Below are 20661 nucleotides of genomic sequence, written 5' to 3'. Positions count from 1 at the left end.
ACTGAAGACAGCCAGAAAGAACTATTCATAAGGCAAAATTACCCTGCAAGTACTTAAAAAAATGAAAACATGTTCATACCATATGTAGAAACATATTGTTCTATGAAAGTGGCATTTGTTTCATGGGAAAGTATTTCTTGAGGGTTGGTAGGATGAAAGAAGTCAGAAAACAGATACTTAATTGTTGTCACAAGAAACAAATTTTCATGGAATTAGTCACACTGAACTATTCTATTTTCCTGATCTACAATAAAATTCATATAAAAGAATGTATGAGTTCAGACACAAACCTTTTAAAGCTAAACTTAGTTAACAAATTTACAAAGTTGCGAGTCAATTCTTTTTATTGCAATCTCTATTTATAAGCATTTCGAGAGTCCTATTTCAGAATACTCTACAACTCATGTTCTATGCATTATTTATTTATCTGTCTGTTTGTTTATTTATTATTTTTGTGTTTGCACAGATTTGCACAGTATTCGTTTATGCATTGGTTGCTTGTCAGTGTTTGAATCCGAATTAGGTTTAATAACATTAGATTATGAGGACACGCAGTCCTCTTTTATTGTCATTTAGTAATGCATGCATTAAGAAATGATACAATTTGTTCCTCCAGAATGATATCACAGAAACACAAGACAAACCAAGACCAAGAAAACTGACAAAAACCACATAATTATAACATATAGTTACAACAGTGCAAAGCAATACCATAATTTGATAGAACAGACCGTGGACACAGTAAAAAAAATCTCAAAGTCTCTCGAAAGTCCCATCATCTCACACAGATGGTAGAAGGAAGAAAAAATCTCCCTGCCATGAGCTTCCAGTGCCGCAAACTTGCCGATGCAGCACCCTGAAAGCATTCGACCACAGCCGACTCCTGAGTCCATCTGAAAACTTCAAGCCTCTGGCCAGCCCTCCGACACTGAGCATCGAGCACCATCTCTGCCGAGCACTTCGACTCCGGCCCCGGCAACAGGCAATAGGCAAAGCCAAGGATTTGGACTTTCCCCTCCGGAGATTCTCGATCGTACAGTAGCAGCGGCAGCGAAGCAGGCATTTCAGAAGTTTCTCCAGATGTTCCTCCATGCTTCTCACGGCTGTCCCCATCAAATCAGGATTATGCACGGCAACTTACTTCACAAATACGATATCATTTCCGAGTGGCCGCATGCGCTGCGTCGTGCCGCCATCTTCTCCTCCCCTCCATCTGCAACATCATTGGTATATGTTGTGGAATTTGTTGTTATGCAGCAGCATTACATTGCAATACCTAATAATTAAAACTGTGAATTACAGTAAGAAGTATATATGTATATATTACAAAAAGTTAAATTAAATTAGTGCAAAGAGAGAGGGAGAGAAAAAGCAGAAGTAGTGAGGTAGTGTTCATGGGTTCAATGTCCATTCAGAAGTTGGATAGCAGAGGGAAAGACGCTGTTCCTGAATCGTTGAGCGTGAGCCTTCAGGCTCTCATACCTCCTTCCTGATGGTAGCAATGAGAAGAGGGTCTGTCTTGGGTGATGGAGGTCCTTAATAATGGATGCTGTCTCTTTGAGACATCGCTCCTTGAAGATGACCAGGATGTTGGGGAGGCCAGTGACCATGATGGAGTTGACTGTGTTCACAAATTTCTGCAGCTTATTGCCATCCTGTGCAGTGCCCCCTGCCCTTGCTCCCCATACCAGACAGTGATGCAGCAAATTAGAATGCTCTCTAGAAATTTGTGACTGTCTTTGGTGACATACAAAATCTCCTCAAACTCCTAATGAAATATAGCCACTGTGGTGTCTTCTTTGTAACTGCATTGATATGTTGGGCCCAGGACAGATTCTCAGAATAGGGTTGATTTATTCCTTTATTGTATTGTATTCCTTTATTTTTCTGTGAATGGTAACATACTTAGACTGTAAGTTTACTTTGAACTTTCATACTTTTGCAACTCTCTGCTAGTGAGGTTTTTAAATTTATTATATACTCAGTGTAAAGCACAAAGGTAGCCTAAGTACAAATGTTGCTTCTTTTCATTTAATAAAGAAAATTGGAATCCATTTGCATGAGAAACATGAACTGTTTGTTTCTATATTCAACTTGAATAGGTATCTGTGGATTTCTCTCTGATACTATTCGCTAATGCAAATACCAGGAAGAACTACCACTGAAGCATCAAGGCTCAATTAACAGCAGTGTCTGATAGAACATTATGTAAATCAAGCAAACTAGGTGACTCAGGGCTTCTCTCCCAGATGAGCTCAGTGCCCTCTATGTTCGCTTTGATCATCAAAACATGGAGGAACCTTCCAGGACTGCCATGGACCCTAATGACTGTGATCTCAGAGGCTGTTGTGAGAGCATCCTTCTGGAGAGTGAACACATGGAAAGCATCCAGCACAGATGGGGTAGCTGGCCGAGTATTAAAGACCTGTGCTGATCAACTGGCTGGAGTGTTGACTGATATCTTTAACCTCTTGCTTTGGAAATCTGAGGTACCAGCATGCTTCAATCAGGTTTCAATTATACAGTTGCCTAAAAAGAATGTGGTAACCTGCTTATCATCTGGTAGCACTTACATCCACTGTGAAGAAGTGTTTCGAGAGGTTGGTGATGAAACACATCAACTTTTGCCAAAGAAGCAACTTGGATCAAATCCTATTTGCCTAGAGGAGCAATAGGTCTACAGCAGATGTCATCTCATTGGCTTTTCACTCAATCCTGGACTTCTGGACAACAAAAATGCATACATCAGGCAGCTCTTTATTGATCACAGCTTGGCATTCATTACTATCATCCCCACAAAACTAATCAATAAGCTTCAAGACCTTGGCCTTAATACCTCCTTGTGCAATTGGATCCTTGGTTTCCTCACTTGCAGACTCTTATCAATTTGGATTGGCAACAACATCTCTTCCACAATCTCCACCAGTACAGGTGCACCACAAGGCTGTGTGTTTAGCCCCCTATTCTACTCACTTTACACTTATGACTGTGTGGCTAAGCCTAACTCTAATGCCATATTTAAGTTTGCTGACGACACCAGTGTCGTAGGCTGAATCAAAGGCAGTGATGAATCAGCATGTAGGAGGGAGAATGAAAATCCAGCTGAGTGGAGCCACAACATCTATCTCTCTCTCAATGTCAGCAAGACCAAGGAGATGATTATTGACTTCAGGATGAGGAAACCACGGGTCCTTGAGCCAGTCTTATCAGGAGATCAGAGGTGGAGAGGGTCAGCAAATCTAAGCTCCCCAGTGTTATCATTTCTGAGGAACTGCCCTGGGCCCAACATCTAAGTGCAGTAATGAAAAAAAGCACAGCAGCATCTCTACATCCTTAGAAGTTTGTGAAGATTCGGCATGATATCTAAATAGATGTGTGTGGAGAGTATATTGACTGGCTGCATCACAGCCTGGCATGGAAACACCAATGTCTTTGAACAGAAAATCCTACATACAGTAGTGGATATGGTTCAGTCCATCGTGTGCAAAGCCCTCCCTCTCATTGAGCACATCTACACAGAGCGCATCAGGGACCCCCACCAGCCAGGGCATGCTCTCTTCTCATGGCTTCCATCAGGAAGAAGGTACAGGAGCCTCAGGTTCAGGAACAATTATTACCTCTCAACCATCAGGCTCCTGAACTAGTGGGGACTCAGCTTAATTTCCTCATCACTGAACTGTTCCTATAAGCTTTGATCTCACGCTCAAGGAATTTTCATCTCATGCTCTAGAGATGTATTGCTTAATTATTTATTATGATTATTTCCTTTTTCTTTGTATTTGCACAGTTTGTTGTCTTTTTCACTTTGGTTGTTTGTCCACCCTATTGGTTACAGTAGTTCATTGATTCTATTAAAGTTCTTGGATTTACTGAGTATGTCCACAAGAAAACAAATCTCAGACTTGTAAACAGTAACAAATATGTACTTTGAGAATAAATTTACACTGAACTTTGAACTTTGAAGTGACATGGCATCGAGGGCACTAAGTCCAGTTGGAGGGCTTTAGGCCGAAACATTGTTTGTTGCTCCATTGATACTGCTTGATCTGTTGAGGTTCTTCAGCATTTTGTCAACTGAGGCCTCAACAAAGTGGATCCCTGTAGATGGAAGTGGGTAATGAGCCACAATCAGGAAGATAGATCAATCAAGGTACGAGAGTGCAATTGACATTGAACTTGAAGCGAGGTGGTGATTCAAGGTTGAAGAAGGCCAGCGACCTCCTGGTCCTCCGACTCGCGATGTTAAGGAAAGTCACTCCATACGTAAGAACAGGTGGAGACCTTTCAGTCATTCCAGCCCCTTTTGTCAGGGTGTTCTGTGAGTTGTATCCATTTACCAGTCCTTTTCCTCAAATCCTAAAATATTCTTGGTTCATAGAAATCTGCTATTTTCATATTCAAAATTCTAATGACCAATAACAGCTGTTGTGTTGCTGAAAAATGCAAGCTTTCCATCATCATTCTTTTCTGTAGAAGTGGTTTCCAGTTTTTCTCCTGGCTTTAACTGTTAACCCGTGTCCCCATTCCGAGAATGCCGAACACACAGGTTCTCCCTACCACTTCTCTTTAATAACATTCACCATATCACTTCCTAATTCTCTGAATTTCAGGAAATAAAATCCAATTTTGTTTTACAAACAAGAGAAAATCTGCAGATGCTGGAAGTCAGAGTAACACACGCAAGATGCTGGAGGAACTCAGCAGGCCAGGCAGCATCTATGGAAAAAAGTAGCTGATGTTTCGGCTGAAATGTAGACGGTACTTTTTCCATAGATGTTGCCTAGCCTGCTGAGTTCCTCCAGCATTTTGAGTGTGTTGCTCCAAATTTGTTTTGGCCTCATTGGAACTATAAGCCATGCAGACCAAAATCATTCAGGTAAGTCAGCACTATGTTCCTTAAAACTCCTGTGTATCCTCAGCAGGCAGCTCGCCTTTCTCCTGGTGCTTAGTGTTCTGACTGCCTGGAATCTCACACAGCCAATTTAATAATGTTTTCACGAATTGTGCTTTGGTCTTTGCCAATATATTGCACTGCTCACACTCCCTACTTGGACATCCTCAAGGAACGATTCCTCAAAAAGGCAGCATCCATCATTAAGGACTCCCAGCACCCAGGACATGTCCCGTTCTCATTGCTAGCATCAGGAAGGACATACAGGAGCCCGAAGGCACACACTCAATGATTCAGGAACAGCTTCTTCCCGTCTGCCATCCGATTTCTGAATGGACATTGAACCCATGAACACTACCACATTACTTTTTTATTTCTATTTTTACACAACTGATTTCATTTAACTATTTAATATATAAAGTATACAGTTACTGTAATTCCTTGTTTTCTCTGTATTCTTATGTATTGCATTGTACTACTACCACAAAGACAACAAATTTCACAACATATGCCAGTGATATTAAACCTGATTCTGAATTCCCAGTTCCCTTACAATTAATAGTTCTGATCCATAAGACTAAATGTGCTGGACAGAACCTTTCTCGATCTGTCAGACAAGGCCTAGTGTGACATCAAGCATTGTGTGGTGTAATCAGGTCACATGGGAGTGACATAACCATTTCAAGGTGGCAACGTTGCATCCCAACATCTGTGCTCTCAAGCTTTAAGGATCCACCTACAATAAGGTGAATGATCTTGTCGTACAGCTACAGATTGGCAGGTATGATATTGTGGCCATCACTGAGACCTGGCTAAAGGATGCATGTCTCTGGGAGCTGAACGTCCAAGGATACACGGTATATCGGAAGGATAGGCAGGTAGGTAGAGGGGGTGGTGTGGCTTTATTGGTAAGAAATTATATCAAATCATTAGAAAGAGGTGACATAGGATCGGAAGGTGCAGAATCTTTATGGGTTGAGCAAAGAAATCGCAGGAGTAAAAGGACCCTGGTGGCAGTTATATACAGGCCTCCAAACAGCTGCAGTGATGTGGACTACAAATTACAACAGGAAATAGAAAAGGCTTGTCAGAAGGGCAGTGTTATGATAATTGTGGGGGATTTTAACATGCCAGTGGATTGGGAAAATCAGGTCGGTACTGGATCTCAAGAGAGAGAATTTGTAGAATGTCTGCAAGATGGCTTTTTAGAACAGCTTGTTGTTGAGCCTACTAGGGGATCGGCTGTACTGGATTGGGTATTGTGTAATGAACCAGAGGTGATTAGAGAGATTGAGGTGAAGGAACCCTTAGGAGGCAGTGATCATAACATGATTGAGTTCACTGTGAAATTTGAAAAAGAGAAGCCGAAATCTGATGTGTCGGTGTTTCAGTGGAGTAAAGGAAATTACAGTGGCATGAGAGAGGAACTGGCCAAAGTTGACTGGAAAGGGACACTGGCGGGAAGGATGGCAGAGCAGAAGTGGCTGGAGTTTATGCGAGAAATGAGGAATGTGCAAGACAGATATATTCCAAAAAAGAAGAAATTTTCGAATGGAAAAGGGGTGCAACGGTGGTTGACAAGAGAAGTCAAAGCCAAAGTTAAAGCAAAGGAGAGGGCATACAAGGAAGCAAAAATTAGTGGGAAGACAGAGGATTGGGAAGTTTTTAAAAGCTTACAAAAGGAAACTAAGAAGGTCATTAAGAGGGAAAAGAAAGGGAATCCATTAAATAATATCAAAGAGGATACGAACAGCTTTTTCAAGTATATTAAGAGTAAAAGACAGGTGAGAGTAGATATAGGACCGATAGAAAATGATGCTGGAGAAATTGTAATGGGAGATAAGGAGATGGCGGAGGAACTGAACGAGTATTTTGCATCAGTCTTTACTGAGGAAGACATCAGCAGTATACCGGACACTCAAGGGTGGCAGGGAAGAGAAATGTTCACAGTCACAATTACGACAGAGAAAGTACTCAGGAAGCTGAATAGTCTAAGGGTAGATAAATCTCCTGGACCAGATGGAATGCACCCTCGTGTTCTGAAGCATGTAGCTGTGGAGATTGCAGAGGCATTAGCAATGATCTTTCAAAAGTCGATAGGTTCTGGCATGGTTCCAGAGGACTGGAAGATTGCAAATGTCAATACGCTATTTAAGAAGGGGGCAAGGAAGCAAAAAGGAAATTATAGACTTGTTAGCTTGACATCGGTGGTTGGGAAGTTGTTGGAGTCGATTGTCAAGGATGAGGTTACGGAGTACCTGGAGGCTTATGACAAGATAGGCAGAACTCAGCATGGTTTCCTTAAAGGAAAATCCTGCCTGACAAACCTATTACAACGTTTTTAGGAAATTACAAGTAGGCTAGACAAGGGAGATGCAGTGGATGTTGTATATTTGGATTTTCAGAAGGCCTTTGACAAGGTGCCACACGTGAGGCTGCTTAACAAGATAAGAGCCCCTGAAATTATGGGAAAGTTACATACGTGGATAGGACGTTGGCTGATTGGCAGGAAATAGAGAGTGGGAATAAAGGGATCCTATTCTGGTTGGCTGCCGGTTACCAGTGGTGCTCCACAGTGGTTCGTTTTGGGGCCGTTTCTTTTTACGTTGTCCATCAACGATTTGGATTATGGAATAGATGGCTTTGTGGCTAAGTTTGCTGATGATACGAAGATAGGTGGAGGGGCCGGTAGTGCTGAGGAAACAGAGAGTCTGCAGAGAGACTTGGATAGATTGGAAGAATGGGCAAAGAAGTGGCAAATGAAGTACAATGTTGGAAAGTGTATGGTTATGCACTTTGGCAGAAGTAATAAACGGGCAGATTATTATTTAAATGGGGAAAGAATTCAAAGTTCTGAGATGCAACGGGACTTGGGAGTCCTCGTGCAGGATACCCTTAAGGTTAACCTCCAGGCTGAGTCAGTAGTGAAGAAGGTGAATGCAATGTTGGCATTCATTTCTAGAGGAATAGAGCATAGGAGCAGGGATGTGATGTTGAGGCTCTATAAGGTGCTGGTGAGACCTCACTTGGAGTACTGTGGGCAGTTTTGGGCTCCTTATCTAAGAAAGGATGTGCTGACGTTGGAGAGGGTACAGAGAAGATTTACTAAAATGATTCCAGGAATGAGAGGGTTAACATATGAGGAACGTTTGTCCGCACTTGGACTGTATTTCTTGGAGTTTAGAAGAATGAGGGGGGTTCTCATAGAAACATTTCAAATGTTGAAAGGCATGGACAGAGTGGATGTGGCAAAGTTGTTTCCCATGATGGGAGAGTCTAGTACAAGAGGGCATGACTTAAGGATTGAAGGGCGCCCATTCAGAACAGAGATGCAAAGAAATTTTTTTAGCTAGAGGGTGGTGAATCTATGGAAATTGTTGCCATGGGCGGCAGTGGAGGCCAAGTCATTGGGTGTATTTAAGGCAGATATTGATAGGTGTCTGAGTAGCCAGGGCATCAAGGGTTATGGTGAGAAGGTGGGGGAGTGGGACTAAATGGGAGAATGGATCAGCTCATGATAAAATTGTGGAGCAGACTCGATGGGCCGAATGGCCAACTTCTGCTCCTTTTTGTTATGGTCTTATGGTCTCATGGAATGCTTTGGAATGTCCCTAACAATCAGAGACATTCAATGCAATTAAAATAGAAATAAGCAATTAAAAAATAACCATTATTAAAATCTTTTCCAAAAATGAAGTAAGACACTTTAAAGCTCCTTTCAGTAATTAAAAACATCTTTGTAAACACAAGCATCAACTGCATGCAATGTATAATTTTCTTCCTTGCTGCCTAAATAGCTCCAATGAAATAAGTAGGTTCATTGATCTTGTACAAAGTGGGTTGTTGGTGACAGTTCTCCAGCTTGAATTCTGTGAGAATTCACATGGAGGAGATCACTGACAGATATTCTGTTGTGGACTCTTAGAATCTCCAAATTCATCATGATTTGAAAACGATGCTGTTGTTTCATTGCTAAATTGATCTTACCAGGCATATGACAGTCATGAAATGAACCAAAATACTAAAGTTATTGTGGAATCAAACTAAAAAAAAACATAAACTTGCATATAATCTCTCTAAAGTTTAATATTAGTTATAGCTAAATAGGATGCATATTACTATGATCTGAAATATTCAATTAGCTAATTTATTTATATTTATGTATTTATAAACTTTACAGATAAATCAATCAGGCATGAGGGTGGCTATATTTCATTAGGAGCTGAGAAGATTTGGTATGTCACCAAAGACACTCGCAAATTTCTACAGATGTACTGTGGAGAGCATTCTGACTGGCTGCATCACTATCTGGTATGGGGGTGGGTGTGGGGAGCTACTGCACAGGATCGACTTAAGCCTGTAAAGAGTTGTAAACTTAGTTAGCTCCATCGAGGGCACTAGCCTCTGTAGAATCTAGGACATCTTCACAGAGCGATGCCTCAAAAAGGCGGCATCCATCACCAAGGACATGCCCTGTTCTCATAGCTACCATTAGGGAGAAGGTACAGAAGCCTGAAGGCACTCACTCTATGACTCAGGAACAGCTTCTTCCCCTCTACCATCTGATTTCTAAATGGATATTGAACCCATGAACACCACCTGACTACTTTTACTTATAATTGCTGATGAAAAAAAAATCCACTGCTATGAACAAAATAACTGCAGCAAGCTTGCAAGGCAGTAGCTTCCATTGTACAAACGAGATTATTCCCTGGGCAGAGAGTGCATAGATTAAAGATAGTAGAATATTGAAAGATTCCTCTTTGATTGAAGTGACATGTTACACTTTGGAACTTCGCTATCACTTAAGGATATCTACTGCTTTTCTCTCTTCTGTACCAGTTCCTGGATCTTGATTTTTTTTCTAATTCACTGCAATTTCCGAGTATTTCCTCAACAGCTTTGGGCAGTGCTGAAGCAACTTGACATGCCCAGCAGACCAATTAGATAAATTAATGTCAGCTTCCTGTTCCCATGCTGATGTGGCTCAAGTCAAACTTTATTGAGTTAAATGAGAAACAATGCCCATTAAAAACATGTGCTTGCATTTATAGGCACAGACTGACATTACCCATAAGTTATTGTGGGAGAGATTGAACAGTAAAAGTAAAATAATTCAATTAGATCCCTGTTATATATTTGTTTTTAATTGCTCAAACTATTTCACAATATAATCACCTTGAATAGCATGGAATAAGGGAAATCCAAAATAAACTTCCAAAAACATTATCCACTCTATTGAAATTTGAACCCCAAAGAGCTAGGTGACCCTAGGTTAGCAAAATACAATATAAGATATTAAATCAAAAAAGCTGGAAGTTTGGTTGGCTAATACCTTTAGTGCTTTTAGACTCCCACAGGAATGAGCAAAAATTGTTGTATAAATCTGACATAATTTGGAAAGATTGGAGTCAAAGTGGACATGAAAGGCATTAAGTTGAGGTAAAGTGAACAGGAAAAGGACAAGGTGGTGGTGATGTGGTGGAGTGGGTTGTGGATTAGAGTCTTAGGACAATAAAACAAACATTCTATGACAGATATGGATCTTTTTGTTGCAAGTAAGGCCCTCTCCATCATGTCTCTTTTGAGTTTGTATGCTCTGATATTTGTAAACCATGTGCCACCTACAGATAATGGAAAACCAGGCAAGTATTACTGATTGGCTGAACGATCCAACAGGGGCCCTGATGTCTGGGTAAACACACATCCTTGATTGTAGTCAAGAGTGGTATTCATGCTAACGTTAGCTTCCCACAGAGTGTCTGAAAATCTTATCTGTATAGATGTAGTTGTTTAGTATCTTCATTTGAAAGTTTGCTTTTTAAATGCTGAATTAGCCATCACTAGATAAAACGTTTGCTGATTTATGTCAGTCCATGTTGTATTCCCAACATATTGTGAAGTCCACTACAATGTAATAGCTTTAAAGGAATAGCATTGTTTACAGCCAATATTACATGCATTACAAATAGTAACATAATACTTACTTGTTGCTTATCTTTGGAATAATGTTTTTGACCAAAGCACAATAAACATAAGGGTGAGGGATCAGAATGGGTCATATGTGAGCCCCTCAAATCTCTTCCAACAGTCCACAAGCTCATAGCCAGTTTGACTTTTGAACGTCAGAATCACTGACACAAAACTATGAAACTTGTTGTTTTGTGGCACAGTACAGTTGAAGACAGGACTATTATTAAGATGGAATAAATGGTGACTCCTTTGCTTGCACCTTTGGAAACAGCTCTATTTCCATCTTTAATACCTTTATTTTTCCCTTTCAGGGTTCTTTTGAAGACCCTGACCTGGAGTTACACACAGACTTCTGCTCTTTGTGGAAATGGGACCCGTCCTCGGGGTTTCAGGACCGGCCTTTGTTGTTCGGCACGCCAAGGGTTTGGCCCAAGAGTCCGGCTCATACTTGGAATCCTCAGATCTCGCGGTTCTGGAGACAGGCAGATCGAGGGTCGGTGTCACGGCAGGAGACTCGTGTGTCATTGGGGAGGCCAGAAAATCTTTTGCTGTGGGCCCGAAGACCCGAGATCTTTGCGATCTTCAGGCACAGAGCTCGTAAAAAGCGATGAAACAGACTTTTTAACATTGTAAACTAGCCGGTTATTGTTATGTCTCCCGCTCACTGTGAAAATTGGGGGCACCTCCCTCTCCCTTATCAGGGAGAGAGAGAACCTGTGGTTTGTCAAATGCTGGGTGAAATGCGAGTCTTTGAGGTAACTGCAAGTCTGTGTCTTTGCTATTGCCTAGCTCACACTTGTGCTTGGTAGTGGGCGTGCTTTTTTTTGCTGGTGCGGGGAGAGGGGGGATCATTGGCTTGCTACCACTTATGCGTGGGAGGGGGGAGCTGGGGAGGACTTTGGAGTTCTCACGTTTAACTGTCGTTCATTCTATGGGGCACTTCTCCGTTTTCGTGGATGTTTGCGAAGAAAAAACATTTCAGGATGTATTTTATGTACGTTTTCCTGACATGAAATTGAACCCTTGAACCTTATATGTTCCAAAAATTGTCATGGTCCGGTCTGTAAAATCCGCATTCCGGTTCACGGTCCGTCTGGGCTCCAGGTCTTCCCGCTGTCCCTTGTTTCAGTTGGGCTTAATCATAGGCACCTGATGCTCATCTTGGGGCTGGGAATATAACTGACCCTGGGTTCGAGTGTGGGTGCTGGTTTGTCTCATGGGTATCCTGACCTTGCCTCTGTGGAGTAAGTCAGGCTGTCTTTGTCGTTACCCTGCAGTTAGATCTGTCCCTTCTTGTCCTTGCCTCTGCTGGATAAGCCAGGCCGTCTTTGCCATTACCCTGAGGCTGGACTGTTCCCTTCCCTTCCCCTTCCTTCTGAAGCCTTGCCTGCAACCTGTGTTGGGGGCCCTGCCCTGCAACCTGTGTCTGGGCCCCTGCCCGCCATCTTGTCATGTTCAACCACTGGAGTGAGACCATTGCCTTGCTGTGTCCACACCTTCGCTGGGTAGGTCTGGCCGTTTGCCACTATTTAGTGTTGGGAACCCACTCTGTGTCCACGCCTTTGCTAGGTAGGTCTGGCTGTTTGCCACTTCCTAGTGTTGGGAACCATCTCTTTGTGTTCAGCATTCTGTGTATGAGTCTTGGCCCTACGTCCTGTTCCTAAGGAGGGGTCCTGGCTCTGTGTTCCATGTTTCTGTCTCTGAAGTCCAAGGCTCCGTGTTCTTGTGCTCTAGACCAAGGATCTGTGTTCCTGTCCTCCCAAAGACTAAGTCAAGGCTTCCGGCTTTGTGTTCCATGTTCCTGTCTCCCAAGACCATGTCATGTCGTTGCCTAGTTCTGGAGTCTGAGCCCGAGTCAAGACTCAGGTTCTGGGTCCTTGTCCAGGCTCTGGCTCGGAGTCTGAGCCCAAGCCTCGTCTTGTCCTCGCCCGGGGGAGCCCAAGCCTCGTCATGTCCTTGCCTCGGGGAACCCAAACCATGTCCAGTCCTGTAGCCATGTCATGTCCTCACCTAGTTCCGGGGAACAAGCCTGAGTCAAGACCCAGGCTCTGGGTCCTTGTCCAGTCTCTGGCTCGGAGTCCAAGCCCAGGCTCCTAGTTCCCATTTCCTAGTCCTGGTCCCGCTTGCCTAACCAATATCCTAGCCCAATTCTGTGTTCTTGTCCCAGCTCCTAGTCTGCATCCAGTCTTGTCCCTAACTCTAGTCTCTAGTTCTGTCCTGTTCCTAGTACCTCAGTGTCTGTGTCTTGCATTTGGGTCTGCTCCCATTGCCCTCCTTATGACAAAAATAAGTAAATATTGTAGAAAAGGAATAATAAGGTAGTGTTCATAGTATAAGGTAAAAGTAAAGTTCCTTCCTACACATAGTTGATGCATCGGGCAGCAACCTTCCCAGTTTTTTTCACATTTGTCTGTTTTACAAGGCCAAGTTTCTAGCTTGATGCTCAACCCAGTACAGGTAGCACTTGTGTAGGGAGCTGGCCAGATTTGAAACCAGGACCTCTAGTTCCGAAGTCCAGGTGTGGATGTCACTGCACCACAAGCACAGACATGGGTTCATGGACCATTTAAAAATCTGACAGAGGAGGGGAAGAAGTTATTCCTAAAACTTGCAGCGTAGGTCTTCAAGCTCCTGTGCTTCTTCCCATTAATAATAATAATAATGAGAAGATATAAGATATATCTAAGTCTGAATCACTGGAAAAGAAGACCACTCCTTATTTCTATCACAGTTATAGCTTACATCTTCAACACATTTCTTTCAGGATTTTCCTTTCTGCTCAATGCATTACAACATAATGAATGGTACAAGCATTCTTTTGTTTAATAATTATGACATTCACAATTGCTATAATTTTCCACACTAACCCCAAACAGGATTTGACTGCTTTGAGCCGTGCGTCACAACCCGGAGATAGAATTTGCTTTGGTCATTCATTAAGAACAGCCATATCGTAAGAATATTTCCATGTTAGAAGCAGCAGCATGCAGGATGCTTTCCAACTGGCCTAGCTTTAACTTGTATAGTCACTTCAGTTAAAGTCATCCTCAATCACAAAGGTCTATCCATGAAGAAAAGAAGTTTCTGTCTAGATCTTGGCTAATCCTTTTCCGACGCACTTCAGTGATTGCAAGTGGTGGTCTCTCTCTCTTGCTCCTGAAGGAAGGTTTGTCTTTGAATGGTTTCCATCCCTCCCCCAATGCTGTCAGAGCATGGTGCTATGATTCTTGGGTAAGGTTTAATCGATGTGGATTGGACTCTGTAGTTCACGTTATGATGCGTTTCTGGTTTCTGGCTGCTCCTTTTGTTGTTGCTTTGAATTGGGGCGGTCTGCAGAGAGCAAACACTGAGCTGAACTGCATTGTGCCTGGACTCTTCCAATTTTTTGTTTATATCCTGTGTTTTTTGCTCTTTTTGAAAGCCCTTTGTGCAATTTAATTTTTTTTTGCATGTGTGGGGTGGTGTCGCTGTTCATCTTTGAATGGGTTCCATGGTTTTCTCTGTTTCATGGTTGTCTGTGGGGAAGACAAATCTCAGGGTTGTAGACTGCATACATACCTTGATGAAAAATGTACTTTGAATCTTTGCTTCCTTCCACTTCTGATATTTTTACTGACTACAGAGTAACTAAATGCTCTTTGACTTGCCTTTTAGTTGAAGGCATTGCTTGAACACATGGACAAGAAGATGCTTAGTTGATTTGTTAGCTAGTGTAGTAGCTGGATGCTGTGCATAAAATGACTGTTTTGGGGCTAATATCAACAATTATTACCTTGTACAAATTTCAGAAAGTAACTACAGCTTTTAGTCTCAAGGAAAGCAGATAAATTTAGAGCAAACAGAAATAAAGAATAACATGCAGCAAATTCATTTGGTGTCTTTTCCCTTGCAATTGTATTGAAGTAAAAAGTATTCCTTTATTGTACGCAAACAAGAGGAAATCTGCAGATGCTGGCATTTCAAGCAGCACACATAAAAGTTACTGGTGAACGCAGCAGGCCAGGCAGCATCTCTGGGAAGAGGCACAGTTGTCGACCAGCGTTCACAGCAAATTTTATGTGTGTTCCTTTATTGTACGTCTGTTTATAAATTAAATAAACAAGCTTTGCTTTGTTCTTGTGTACTGAGTGGAGCCTTTTAACTCTTTTTATCTTAGTAAACTAATTCAATCCTGACCTCAGCTGTTGTCTGTATGGAATCAACATATTCTTAGTGTGATGGCATGGATACCCTTTGGGATCCCTGGTTTCCAGACACATCCCCAAGATGGGTTGGGAGGTAAATTAGCCACTCAAATCAAGTCATAGAAGCTAAAAGAGTTTTTTTTGGCAATGTGAGGGGCATAAAATGGGATTAATGCTGCATTAGTTTCATTTAGGAGGTTTGATGGTTAGTGTCGACTCAGCGGTGGAAGATCTGCTTCCATATTGTATGATTCCATGACTAAACGCTGTATCACAAACCAATAAGAACGTGAGCAATCAAGAACCAAAGGAGACTACAGAAAAATGTCCCTTCAGCCTAGAACTGCATCTGCATCAGCACTGTTGTTTCCACCCCTCTACTTATCTACAATCTCCAGCTGAACCGAAACTCTTCCAACCCCTGACTCTCACTGAACTGGGCTGTTAATCCCAAATGCTCTCCACCACCAAAGCTCTGCAATGTCACCATTGATCCGGACCTGTTCCAAGCCTCATCCAAGATTCAAGAGATTCTGCAGATGTTGGATGTCTTGAGCAATGCTGGAGTAATTGAACAGGTCAGCTGGTGATAAATGGTCTCAGCCCAAGACGTCAACTGTTTATTTCCTTCCATAGAGGCTGCCTGACCTACTGAGTTCCTCCTGCATTTTGTGAGTGTTGTTCAGGCCTCACACTACTGTTTCCTTCTATACGGGTAGATTTAGATTTAATTATTAATCACATCTATATCCAAACATACAGTAAAATGCGCCATTTCCGTCAACAACCACTACAATCTGAGGAAATGCTGGGACATTCCAGCGACAACATAGCGTGCTCGCAATGTTCAGCAGAATAGTACACAGCCAACATACAACAAGCAACAACAGCCATTGGGGAAAGTGCTGCAGTCTCTCTGCTCCAGTGCCCTGGGTTTGATTCTGAATTGATAAAGGGAGGAATGTTCTGAGACCTAGCATATCATAGGGTCAATGGCCTGCTTCTCCGTCAGGAAAGGGAAAAAAGAATGATCATTCCACACTTTTCTGCCCGTCATCTGACCTCTCCAGCTCTCAATCCCTCTTCCTCCTATAAAATGTTTCCACATCTTACCTGTCAATTGAACTATTATTCACTCATTCTTAGTCTAGAAATTGGATTAATTAGTAACTGTTTTCAGCAAAAAATAATGTAATTGAGAGTAAAATGTGCTTGTAACCATCTCCCAGTGAAAATGCATTTATTAGGGAAATAGATTGAGTATTTCTGTGCCCTAATCATATTAGTGGGCCCAATGTTTCCTTGCAGTAGGCATGCACCTAATGGCATGATTTTTTGCATATGCTCATTACTGCTCTTAAATTAGAGCTCAAAGGTGCAAGCAATAACACAAAAGAGCAAGGAGCACACTGCCTCGTGAAGCATGATTTTAAGGATCTCCAATGTGATGTTGAGGTGCTGATTATCTCCAGGAGCTTTGTTCCATTGGTCAAAGCATTTTTCAAAAACTTTCTCCTTGCTGTCTCATTCATTGTAACCTTTTTCATTTTTGTATATCTCAGGTCATCATGCTGTTATCCTGATCATCTTGAGTCTTATGTCATGGGAAACAATGGAATTCCTTTTTCCTATATTTGCCAGACTGCATGGCAGGCTTTCATGCCATTTGCTTGTGGTTGCAGTGAGATTGGGTCCCTTAAAGTCTGATGATTTTCTCCTGGCGTAGCTTTGTCAAATGTGGCTATGAAGATGATCTTGACACCTCCCATCATAGGGGTCCCATTTCACAGCATCTTTCAGCTTGTAAAATTCTATTTCTAACATCTTTTCAGCAAATTTCTGCTTCTTTGTGTTGGGAAGTGAACGGTCATTAACACTAAGTGAGATAAAGCAAAAATAGCTCTGTGTCAATTTGAGTCTATTAATTTCCTTCTGAAGCATCTTTGAATATTTTAATAAACCTGAAGAGGTGTATAAATTCAAATTGCTGTTGCTGAGGCCAGTTGGACTGTTTCCAATGCTGATGATGTCCTGCAACATTTTGTATATGTTCCTCTGGATTTCCAGAGTTAGGACATATTCTGGAGATATGGTATGTAGCAAATATTAATTTCAACAGCAACCAGTCTTCAGACCTGAACGTGGATTGTAGAATGAATTTAAAATGTGCCCAGAACAATGGTATTTTTGAAGCTGCAGCCTGGGGGATTGCAAACAAAGAAACATTCCATTTGACCTGAGATGTCTGCATATGCATGAATGCAGCCCAGAGTCGGTGGGAATTAACAATCATTTTGGGTGTCTGGGGTGTTGTTGAGAAGATTATGAGATTTTATATGTATATGTACATTTGTATATGAGTGTGAAAACTATATGTAATCCAAAAGAAGCATTGCGGATACATTGTAACTATAGAATTGTTCAGCCATTATCTTTGATCTTTAGCATAAGCAGGCTCTTCTTCCAAGATTGTCCCAGTATGATTCCCGCTTGTTCGTCTGAATAAAGATTTCTATTTCCACCAGCTTCAGTGTCTCATCAGACTCTTCGTTCATTGTCATCATACCACATCTGCAAAATCTCCTGTATTTATGGCTGTTTTCAAGTCAGGATATTTCATACATTTTAATTTTTTGGCAGGAACTCAGTTTTACATTCTCACTCTCTTTATCTCCTGATTTTTTTTTCTCTCTTTAATCATTTCCACCAGTAAGTTGCCTTTCGTGTAAAGTAGTTGTACTTTAGCTGTCTTGTCACCACTTTTCTCTGTGCATGAAGCTACGGCTGATCTTTTTGTTATGTCAGGCTTTTAACTGAGTTAAATGAAAAGGCAGAAAGAAAAACCGCAAGTAAATAAAGTCAGAGTGAGAAATGAAAAAAGAGGGCAGACGCTTGACAAATACTGAACAATTGCCAGAAGAAGCAGGAAGCTACATGAATATTGAGGGCGTGAGTTAGAGGGAAAGGTTGAACAGGTTCGGACTTTATTCCCTGGAGCGTAGGAAAATGAGGGGAGATTTGACAGAGGAATACAGAATTATAAGGGGTATAGGTACGGTAAATTCAAGCAGGCTTCTTCTACTGAAGTTGGGTGGGACTGCAACTAGAGGTCATGGGTTAAGTGTGAAAGGGGAGCATGAGTGGGAACTTTTTCACTCAGAAGGTGGTCAGAGTCTGGAATGAGGTGCCAGTGGAAGCGGTGGATGTAGGTTCGATTTCAACATTTAATACAAATGGGTAGGTACATAGATAGGAGGGCTATGGTCTGGGAGCAGGTCAATGGGACTAGGCAGAATAATAGTTTGACACAGACTGGGTGGGCTAAAGGGCTTGTTTCTGTGCTGTAGAGCTCCATGACTCTATGTAGGCAAATATCCGCACTACTGACCTGTGTATGAAACCAAGTGATCTATTCACTTGCTTCATTCTTCAGTTCACTTCCTTCTGGTCTTGTACAGCATTTCATGTTATCAAACATAAAACTGACCTTGAGCGAATGCAGGCTACTTCTAAGGATCAATCTAACATGATGTGGATATCATTCTTCCCTGTTAAATCTGGAAGTCTGGAATTCTTATGCTGAATATAAGAAAACAGGTGCTAAAATGAGCCAAGTGAATGGAACTCATCAAATTAATGCTTAATGGTGCACAGTATTATCCATTCTTATAAAGGATGGCATTCAATGGAGTTAAAGTCCGTACAACACAGGTAACTGATGGTAGAAAGGGTGCAAAGGAGATTTACAAAGATGTTGCCTGAATTGGGGAGCATGCCTTATGAGAATAGGTTGAGTGAACTTGGTCTTTTCTCCTTGGAGCGACGGAGGATGAGAGGTGACCTGATAGAGGTGTATAAGATGATGAGGGGCATTGATCTTGTGATAGTCAAAGGCTTTTTCCTAGGACTGAAATGGCCAGCATGAGAGGGCACAGTTTTAAGCTGCTTGGAAGTACAAATGTTTGTAGGTACAGAGGAGGTATGGGGTAAGTTTTTTACACAGAATGGTGAGTACATGGAATGGGCTGCCAGTGATGGTGGTGGAGGCAGATATGATAGGGTCTTATAAGAGACTCCTGGACAGGTACATGGAGCTCAGAAAAAGAGAAGGCTATGGGTAACCTTAGGCAATTTCTCAGATAAGAACATGTTTGGCACAGCTTTGTGGGCTGAAGGACCTGTGTTGTCCTGTAGGTTTTCTGGAAAAGCTGGACAGGATTCCCTGAAGGTTTGGAGTTCATGAATCCATTAATCATCTCAAGACTGACATGACCAATTATATGCACCAGTCGACTCATTTGTTCAACATTAGGTACTCACCTGGAACATAAGTGTAATTTTTAAAGATTATCTTTATTTGTCACAAGCGTATTGAAACACAGTGACATGCCTTCTTTGCGCCAACGACCGATACAATTGGAGGATGTGCAGGGGGCTAACCCACAAGTTCAATAGGTTCAATTTAATGTCAGAGAAATGTATACAATATTAATCCTGAAATTCTTTTTCTTCACAAATGTCCAGGTAAAGGAGTGCCCCAAACAATGAACGACAGTGCTGTGAGTCCGCTAACGGGGTCGGACCCCGAGCGGGGCATTTGGCGAGGAGAGGAGACGGACTCGTGTGGAGCGTCTGGTCGACCACCGTTGTTGGTCCCAGGCGGCCGGTCGGGGTGGTTGGAGGAGTCGCAGGGTGAAGAAGAAAGGTCCTGAGCTCCAACTGTTTGTGCACGAAGAGATTGAACTTTGATAAGTGTGGTGCCTTTGATTTTCCTTTTATATTTTATTCTCTATTAATTATAGTTCCAGTAATATCTATAAACTGTAAATTATATCTGGTGTATTGTTTGTTATTTGGGCGGGGTGGGGTACATCACACAGCATCCACACAAACTTATTACCCAGTTTGCCGGGGCCGAGGGCTGTTCTCCTAGACGACAGTGAGCCGAGCGACCCTGAGGCTGGCCAGGGGGGCTACATATCCTTTCCACATCTACCCTGTCTAGGGCTTTCAACATTTGAAAGGTATCAATGAATTCCCCCCTCATACTTCTGAATTCCAGCGAGTACAGATCCAGAGCCTCCAAATGTTACTCGTATGATAATCCTTCCATTTCTGGAATCATCCTTGTGAACCTCCTCTGCATGCGTCGTGTGGACGTAGCCTCAGATAGTTCAGGGGAATGGGCAAAGAAGTGGCAAATGAAATACAATGTTGGAAAGTGTATGGTCATGCACTTTGGTGGAAGAAATAAACGGGCAGAATATTGTTTAGCTGGGGAGAGAATTCAAAATGCAGAGATGCAAAGGGTCTTGGAAGTCTTTATGCAGGATACCCGAAAGGTTAACCTCCAGGTTGAGTCGGTTGTGAAGGCGGCGAATGCAATGTTGGCATCATTTCTGAAGGTATAGAATATAAGAGCAGGGATGTGATGTTGAGGCTCCATAAGGCACTTGTGAGACCACACTGGAGTATTGTGTGCAGTTTTGGGCTCCTTATTTTAGAAAGGATATACTGACATTGTAGAGGTTTCAGAGAAGATTCAGGAGAATGATTCCAGGAATGAAAGGGTTACTGTATGAGGAACATCTGGTAGCTCTCGGGCTGTATTCC

Source organism: Mobula birostris, chromosome 5 (assembly GCF_030028105.1).
Source record: "Mobula birostris isolate sMobBir1 chromosome 5, sMobBir1.hap1, whole genome shotgun sequence".
NCBI classification, from domain to species: Eukaryota; Metazoa; Chordata; class Chondrichthyes; order Myliobatiformes; family Myliobatidae; genus Mobula; species Mobula birostris.
This window is presented reverse-complemented; position numbering follows the sequence as displayed.